This window comes from Falco cherrug, chromosome 1 (genome assembly GCF_023634085.1).
Source record: "Falco cherrug isolate bFalChe1 chromosome 1, bFalChe1.pri, whole genome shotgun sequence".
Classification (NCBI taxonomy): Eukaryota; Metazoa; Chordata; class Aves; order Falconiformes; family Falconidae; genus Falco; species Falco cherrug.
In genome coordinates this window covers 9594014-9603868 of record NC_073697.1, presented here as the reverse complement: position 1 = coordinate 9603868, position 9855 = coordinate 9594014, and positions in this window count along the sequence as shown.

The window sequence follows — 9855 nt, the reverse complement described above, 5'->3', positions numbered from 1 at the left end:
CTTTCTTTTGGCAATTAACATTTTCCTTTTAGTTGCTTTCAAAAAGATTAAGAAATGGTGATTAGAGGAGGGAAATGGTATATGACAACACTGGAGTCCTGTCTTGTATCTAGAAACAGTATAAAGGATGGTTTTCGATAGGAAGCATCATGTCAAAGGAAAAACTTGCTACAGAGGTAAAGTGTGGTAGTAGTTGGGGATGTGGAATATATTAATAAAGTGAACATGAAAATGCTGGAATATTTTTAAAGTTTTTGTGATGGTGCAGGGTTGGGTGTGTTACGGAGAAAACAAATGGCTTTCAGCTTAGACTCCTCAAAAAGGTGTGAAACCAATTATATGTGAAAAGGTAATAACGGTAAGAAAGAAAATGTGAGAACGTGATGCTGGTGTGTCTGTTATGCTGGAGAAGCAAAATTTTTCTGCTTAATGATAGGCCTTGTCACTTCAAACAAAAGGGTAGCTGATAGAAACTCTGAAGATATTTTCTTGCATGTTTAGTCACAGCTATTCCATATAACAATTTTAAAAACGGCGTTGTTCTTTTGAAGAAGTTTTTACAAGAGCCATTTTCAAAGTGCTAAAGATCTCATCACCTGTCCACTGAATTTGAGGTCCAAGCTCCTTGAGGAGTAGGAGCAGTCTGGGGGGAAAAAAAAAAAAAAAAAAAAAAAAAAAAAGAGCGCTTTTTTCCAGGCTGTTAGTAGACTGTTTCGTTGTTTGTTTTACACTAGTTGATCCATTCACAATATAACACAAAATCAATTTTTCAGATTGTATAAGAGCTTGGCTAATATTTACTGTAATTTGGTTCTGTGCTTTAATTATTTCTTATAGCCTGGGAAAGCTCTTCAAATGAGTAAATAATACTTAGGATGGAATGGCATACCTATTGTTGAATGCATTTAAAAAGATTTATTAAAATAAAAATCTTAAATTAAGTTCTCTATTTCAAGCTTGTTTTTACATAATATTACATATAGCAAAAATCATGCATTTGGTCCAGTTTAAATAACTGTGTATTTCTAAGGAGAGAATTGCACCAAGACATTAAGCATTAAAGTTATAAAATAGCTTTCAACTATGGTGGTATTTTATAAATGCTTTTTTCTTTTTCTTTTTTTTCTTTTTAATTTTTACCATTTAAATTGGAGCATCTATGCCTAGTTGCTCTTACGTACTAAAGATTCATTAAGATTTTAATAGAAGAAAGTTTTTAGCCTTGGTTATCACACAAGTATAAGTTTAGTTACTACACTGGATTTTCTTTGAAATGCACAACGTGCAAATGTTCTCAGTCATAGCCACATTTAAAAGAAAGAGCAGTAAAAAAGGGTGTTTACTGTTAACTCTTTTCCTGCAAATTAACGGAAACTGCATTACTTATAGTCTGAACTGATGTAACAGGTACAATTTTTAGCATCTCCTTATTCTGTCCTCTCTGTTTTCTGGTTTCTCATTACTGTTCTGCAAATCCAGATGGAGGCTCTGCAACAGAATGAGTGAAATTGGATGAGCCTAATTTGCTTTTTCTGCCTTTCCATAAAGTTTGTTCACAAGAAGGGATGATAAAGGGATAAAAAGGGAGCAAGTAGGACTGAACATCAGTGCAAACAAAAAGTATGCAGGTTTATTATCAGCCATCATAAGAGCAGTTTGGATGGAGTAGCTCAGAACCTAAGACAAGCTGAGCAGTAGGAATAAAGCTGTGATGCCACTAGGGAAATTCCTTAGATCAGCTGGTACGCTACTGGGCCTTACAACTTCACCTTGCAGAAGGGGGCACAACCTCCAATGAGTCTTAGTAGTCCCCGAGCCCTTTATTGATGAGGACGTTTCCATAGGCAAGCCAAATGGCATTGCTCAGGCACTGCAGCTTGTTGGGCAGGAGCACCGCAGGTGGAAAGCTGCTTCTTGCAGTTGGTGTTTGTGTTCAGCCCGCTTGCACCAGGTGCTTGGAGACCCACGCCAATGTAACGCTGAAAGCCACTGAAGTATGTGTCGTATACTTGTATCCTGGTGAAATTACTAAAATTTCTCAAACCATCAAGTACCCGCTGCTTATGAACATGGTGGCAGTGACTGAACTGGGCATGGAGAAGGTGTGCAACCTTATAGCGTGCTAGTTTCATACTAAATAATATTGCTTTGGTTTCTGTCAAGCCTCATCGAGAGAAACAGTGTGAGAGAATGCCATTAATCAACATCAAGATTTTAATACTTGATGGATTGAGTGGTAGCAGTTTAAAATGTAAAATGATGGCTCATTTTCAAGATGCCAGTAATTGTAAATCAAATTCTGAGATGTTCTGTTCGAACTCTAACTGTGGAAGAGCATCATTATTGTTTTCAATTTGACACTTCCATTTTGATAGGAAAATACATCATAAAGCTTTGATTTTTAATTTATTTTTATTACCCAATGTTTATTACCATGTTCTTCATTTTGACTTGAGCATCCTGTGAGAGAATTTTCATTTTAATGGTTATTCAGTAAAAGAGATTAAATCAACCTTAAGAGTGTATTTTACTTAATTTAAATCATGGTTTATTGCTCAGGATATATTTATAAAGATATGCATGATTGTATGAAAGGATTCATTAGAAATTATGTTACCAAGGAAATGACTTAGTGAACCTTTTCTTCAATACATCACTGCTTTAAAATATTACCTAATGGGGGCTGGTGGGCCCAGATATGAGAGAACTCAATTAAGCAGGGACTTTTCTGAAGATTATTGCAAATATTGTGAGTACTATTTTCAAAAAATGCCTCAAAATGAGATCACTCTTCAATGAGACTGACTCTCATGCACAACAAGCCATGAATTCTCTGGAGGAACAAGAATTGTGCTTTCCAAGGTAGGCATCAGTGACTAATTCTGCAATGCTGATCACTATTTTCAGCCATCCAAAAAAGTCCACATTTCACTTAAATAAGCTGAACCTTTGTTATTCCAAGAGGTATCTGAACCACACCTTGTTGACTTTAAGCAACCTTTTACTTAATGTGAGGAGTTCCCTATATGTAGGCTGATATTTAGCGTCCAACTGAGCATTCGCATGGCTCATGGATGAATTGGAGAAGCTCAAAAGAAAGGAATTTGCAGTTCAGAAGCTAGGTTTTCCATAATTTATTTCCAGAGACTGAGAAGCAGAAGGAGAGAAGGGAATGCGTAGCAGAAAATTCAGTTGTAGACAGTATTTAGAAACCAATGAAAGGGAACATGACGACTTTTAGGTACTTTGTTACTTCCTTAGATTTTGCTGACAAATGTAATATATTTAGGAAGATGTGTCTGAGCACATGATTGTTATCCCAGTTAACTGTTGGCATAAACTTTGGGCTGAAAAAGTGTTAAAGATTAGTCAGCACTTGATATATACATACAGATATATGTATTTTTAAGCATCACACCCGCTACAACACCCATGAGTAATGCACTGTGAAAAGACCCAACTAAATAAATTAACATTCCTTTCAGCTAGTTTCCAAGGGACCTGCTGCTTGCAACTAATACGTAGAACACTGAGATGATGTAATCGGTGTCAAAAGAGGAATCGTCATGGCAGACACATCAAGCAACCTTACTGGATGTCAGGTGTATGAATTTGATATTTCCTAGCAGATGAAGATACTTCTTCATGAATGACAGCCGATGACGAAATTTTATCTGAAGGGTAGTTACTTGGTGGTTTGAACGTAAATCAGACTAAAGCGTGGAAAATACAGTACCCACATATCCCCCAAAAAGTGAGGGCCAGTGTTTCAAGCAGTGGGGGAAAAAAAAAAAAAAAAAAGGTTTTCCATGTCTGACATAACATGTGCTGTAGGTTTTTGTTCTAAAGCAGAGCACGGAGATTTCATAAGCAAAGTGCTAGCTCATCCTGAATTGTACAGTACTTGAACTACATCTTTGTACAATAGTTTGTGTAAACTCGTGAACAATTTGCTTTACTTGATACTTTACTTGTGGTACTTTTAAAAGAGTAATCTGTGTAATGGTTTTTATTTTTGTTGGTTTATGTTAACACCAGCTGCACAGAACTGCAGGGGATCATCAAGCTCTCTGTTCTGCTGTCTCAGACAGCTGTATTGCCCTGTCCTTTTCAGAAACAGATCAAAGATCCTCTGATTATTATTCAGTCCCATCTAGGAACTTCACTGCTGCAGAAGTCAGACACATTCCTCTTATGGTCAGTTGTCCCAGTTGTTTTTTTAACCCCCCCAAGGTGATTTTTCTGACTTCAAAAGTATTTCTTCTTCCTGGTGCTTCAGTCTTCTAAATTATTTATAAAGAACAAACATACGCCTTCACAGACTTTGTTTGGAAAGGCAAACATGATCAAAAAAATTATTATGTTTTTTAAGGCTTATCAGCATTGCTATTTTAGGCCTGAGTTTTATGAATCTCTATTGATAGACACCTGTGCTAAATATTTAAAGGTGAGTTGCAGGTCCATGCAACTGAAGGAACATCTGAACAGTCATTTCTTACGCAGGTAAGCCTGTGATAAGACAAATTTTAGGTGACAGAATTTAAAGCAATTTGACAATTTTGGTGAAATAATAATTGTTCTGTGTGACTTGAACTTTGCGACATATGGATTGCATGTTTTCATCTGCTAGCTACTGTTTCTGTGTCCTTTAACTGAAACATAACTGACTGTAAAGATGTTCGCAGTTCCTGTTGCAGTGTAGCATGATCTGTGGCCAGTTAATACAGTTAACAGCAGGATTTGGCATGCCATGGTTTGTGAGGGTAACCTCTGCGTTAGGGTTCTGTCGTGAAGAAATTATCTACTTAAGCATTCTGAGTCATATCAGGGAGATAATACCTTTGTAGTAGTACCTCGTATGGATACGTTGTAATAATGCAATTTATGAACAAGCTCGTTATGAAGTGAAACCAAACTTGATGATAGGTAGATAAACAATACAAGCTATCAGCACCTCGTGGTACTTTGCCCTCTGATGGGAGAAGAACTGGGTAACAAGATGCTAATAGTGCTGTTTAGGGAGGTCTTCTGTGCTGCACCCCTTGATCAGAGTGGTGCTTTTATGCTTGGCTCATAAAGATGCTTGCACTCCGGTGCAAGCTGTGCAGAGGTGGGAAATGTTTTCCTTTTCCTGCACATGGCTCTGTCTTTATGTGCTTGTTTTGGCTGGCCTCACGATCCCTGTGGCTACCTGCAGTTGTATGCTGGATATATGTTAATGGAGACTATTGGACCACTTTCAGGGTTGTACTTCTTGTTTTAATTAGTCAGGTGCTGTAATCTTTATGCTTCTAACAGATCACTCAAAATATATTGCTCATGGTTGTGGCTGAGAACATAAATCTTTTGTTAAGAGATGAGCAAGTCATCTATCTCATGGTTCTCATTGCCACCTATTACAGTTATAAAAAAGCTTTCTCCAGTATAGATCCACAAGTTGTCTACTTCAGTTATCGCAGTACAGCCAAGCTGTGTCCAGAGCAGCTGGACGATGCAATAGTGGTCCGAAGAGACAAGACAATCACTTGTCTAAACCTGTTTGTTTTGCATGGGAACATACTAGGACCACTGCCAGTCACTGAGTTCCATCTTAGAGATCAAGAGCAGAACCACGGAGCAGGGATGAACAGCTGAGTGACAACAGCCCCTTTGTTACCACTCTTGCGAACACCTATATTCACCATGAATGGAGTTTGTGCGTGACTTCCTAGTGAGCACTGAAATATTTCTCAACGTACGTTAATATTTCAGGGTCACATGTCCTTTTGCTCACGGGAGAATGGAATTTGAGCCTGTGAAGTAGTTTTACAGGTGGATAGCTAGCTAGAAAGTATGTCTGAAATCTGCCTGTGGGCAAAAGTACTGTGGTTTTACCTGGTGAGATAGGACCTCCATGCTCTTTTGCTTTCACAGAGTGCATGTAGGATAATATAAGAAGGAAGAATAGTTCTCGACTCTGGGATAGAGAAGGATTTGACTCAGTCTGCATTTGTCCTAAATTTTTCCATCAAGGCACTTTACTGCCTGTTTCCTATTTACAAAATATAGACTTAAATTATCTAAGGATAAATTAAGCTGCAGTGGACTCAATGCATAAGTGAACTGAATCTTTAAAAAAGACCATAATATTTGTTCGGTGTTAAAAAGATCACCCAACAGCTTCTTATGAAATTTCTCTGCATAGAAAACTGATATCAAGTATTTAGTTTGCAGAACTGTTTTGAAAGAAATAAGGATTAAAGGAAAAGGAGCATTTTTATCAATTGACTTTAAAAAATTTGACATTACTGTTTTTATGACATGAAATAATTATACAAGTAATATACCATGCGACTCCCAACACATGCTTGGAAGAGAGGGGAGGTGGAAGCTGATTGTACCTAAGCAATGTGAAATGCAGGGCAGTTTTGCTTAAATCGCCTCTTTCATGGCTTTCCTTGAAAGACTGAAAATATATGCAAACCCCCATATATACTGAGCTAAATTCTGCTAATCAGAGATCAAAAATCCAAATTTTTCTTGTTTCCTAGAAGAAGAGATTGAAACTGAATCTACAGGTAGGAACAGCTGGATGTTCAAAGTTTATGTCCCAGAAGAAAGTCCTTTTCTTACTACTACTACTATAACTTTTTTTTAACAAGCATCAAGTGATTGCATAGTATTGACAGTTACACATTAATTTATGTAAGGCAAAGAGTTGTGGATATTAATATGAAGTTATCCAACTCTGTGTTAGAGAAATGAATATCGTCTCTGCAAGATTAAGATTGTTTTTTGAGTTTTTGTTCAATCTTAATGAATTTTATACTAATATTGTTGAGCTATAACTTACATTGTTCATCCAAAGGAATTTCTTAAGCTATACTCCCTGGTATGTTAAAAATCTACTATAAGATTTAGGGTTAAATAAAAGCTCTGGGCTTGAAAATAAAGACTCAACATATGAAGTATGTGAGTAGAAAAAGCTTCATATCTTCATTTTCTATTATTTGGCATTAAAATTCCTCTTTGCAGCCTGGGCACCATAAAAAATGCAAAATGCGTAATAGGGTTCCTTTTAGACTCCAAGTTTTTGCTGGAAAAGGATGCTATGTAAAAACTAGTATTTTCAGGGTTTGTAACATTACAGGATTCTAACAATTTTTTTCCTCATTTTTAAAATTTGTATTGTTGATGTTCTTGAAAAGATGCTCATTAAAAATATACATGTTACTAAAGAGCTCAAGTATGCATGAATGAAATATATAAAAACAGCCAAGGTCTCCTCTTCTTTTACTTGGAAACTAAATGCCTTTAGTCTAGAAGATAAGCACAGTAGTTTGGAGGGCTAGAGTCACCAGTGAGTTCAGCTTCATCTTGGTCATTAATTATGCTTTTTTAGCAATTAATTCTTTACCGTTAAATCTGAGATATTTTGCCTGCAAACTGCAGTGAAATCATTAGAATCAGACATGATGTCTTATGCTACATGTCTTTTTTGAAATTCTTAAGCCCTCCTTTGCTAATAACAAATGGGATACCAGGACTGAAGTCCTGGCAAAATTGATGAGCCTTTTGCTTCAAAATGGACACTGGAATAATTGTGTCCGTGCTGTGACTTTGAGCACAACTTGTAAAGGGGACTTCCATAAGGTTTTCAGTGTTTTTAGGTTTTCATTGCATTCCTTGAATCTGTGCTGCAGCTGGAGTTTGTAGAAGCTACAGGATAAGGGTTAGGCTCTTTATGGTAAGACGTGTTTTTACAGTTGTCAGCTTCTGTTAAAGTCTGTGGTAGGCATAGAATAATTCTTATTACTTCCCACTTGAAAATATCAAGCATAAATTTGGACTTTGCTAATGCTAACAGGTATACTTAGCCTTTAGATTAATAGTGCTGTAGTCAAAAAGGAGAGGAAAAACTCAACAACTTCAAATAAAAGTTACTGAAAAGGGTGGAATACTTGTTTCTGCCATATCTTCCTAATAAAAAAAGGCAGCGTAAACCAAAATATTCTTCATTGTAACCAGGCATGTTCTCAGTCCAAATCAAGGAAATACAACAGATTAGATGGGAAATCTTGTTGAAAAAACACATAACAAGAAAGTCTTGTGGAGTTCAACGTTTACATATGCTTATAATATATTTATGCATATAAGAAATGGTCATAGATTATTAGTTAAGGAAATTATATATGGTATAATACAATGAGGGGTTCTGGGAACTGAGTCGCTACCATTTTTATAAAGCCACACATCAATACTGGAGCTTCACAAGCCAGGAGATATATCCCGATTTAAATAGGCAACTCCTCTGCAAAAAAACCCCATCAAAACAAACCAGAAAATCCTGAGTTTTTTCTTCTTCTTTTTTCTTGGTTTTGCAACTCAAGAAACAGTATGAATTCTGCAGTTCCATAAAAAATTTCAGGAAGACATGACGTAGTAAGTAGCAGAACTTCAGGCCTGGTAAGAAGAAATAAGTATTGAATCCCTATACAGATGCAACACCTCGCTTCCCTAAAAGAAAACCAAAATAAAATTAGAGCTTGCCAGGTAAGTTGCTGATCTTCTGGAGACATTGCTGCTCCAGAACAGTTAGCTAAACATTAGACTGTTTTGTATAAGGTAATTTCCACCAATTTCTAGTTTTCTGGTATGTGATTCTCCACACAGGAGGGATTTTAAAAAACAGTACACTTTGTAAATATTCTGCTCTATTACAGTCTGTTCTTGAGAAAGCTCAGTCTAATAAATATGCAAGGAAATAGGCAGCAATAAGGAGAACTGATAGAGTAGGAACAGATGAAATACAGTCTGCCAGTGCTTGGATTTTGGTCAAAATGCTGGTTGAGTTAGAACCATGTATCCAGAGGAGCAACCTGCAGATCATCTATTTTTCTTTTTTCTAATTTGATCAGAAATATTATCAGAGTGTGACCCCCAAACAGTGAGAACATTATTGATCATCTTTTATTAATGGGTTTTCTGAGGTTCATACATCAAAAATATATACAGTCTGTCAGTTGTCCTACACAGACATTACATGCAAAAGGTAACACACAATAATATTTTTCATGGTCAGTTTGATCGGATGTCAGACTGCCCTGTGTTTTTGAAAATATTTAATATATTTAAGTGTCATTGATCTAGGAGTTCAAATGAACTCTCTGAACTGGTGTCTTGTGTGCTCTGAAATAAGACTTTAAAAGTTGAATGGTATAAAGAGATTGATGGCTATTGACTCAGTGGTGTCTCCTAATATATGTAATTAAAGAGGTCACAATAAGGGAGAACTGCAGAGGTCACAGCATTTCCTGAGTTCACATATGGCTGTGATTGGGTCACACTTCAGGGGCATTTTAGAGGGGAATTTTGTCACAAAAATGAGATGTAATGCAAAACTATTAATTGATGCTATTAACTTGAAAATGAAGAATATGTCTGATCGCAGAGAAAAGTGAGTACAGTGCAAATGGTCAAGGAAATCTCAGACTGCAATATGGTTTTAGAAGGGCTTCATAGCCTGGAATAAATATGTATTTTCAGAGGAATAAAGATGAATTTCTGTTGGGAAATGCTTCTAGGTGGGAAATGTTCTGGCTGTATGAAGTTGTGTAGATTTGGGAACAAAACAAAATAAGAATTTGATCCTTCAAGAGAAATTTGCCTTTATGGAAGGGCGGATTTTTATGAGATCAGGAGGTATTTGTGGGCCTATGAACTAGAATTTCACCTACAGATTTTGCACGTGGCAGGACTGTACAAATCTATTTAAAGAAGTTTTTTCTACTCCAGAACATACTTGAACTGTAAGTTCTGTGCATTGGTTCTTACACCAATTACGGATACGAGGAAGCGATTATCTACCCCTACATC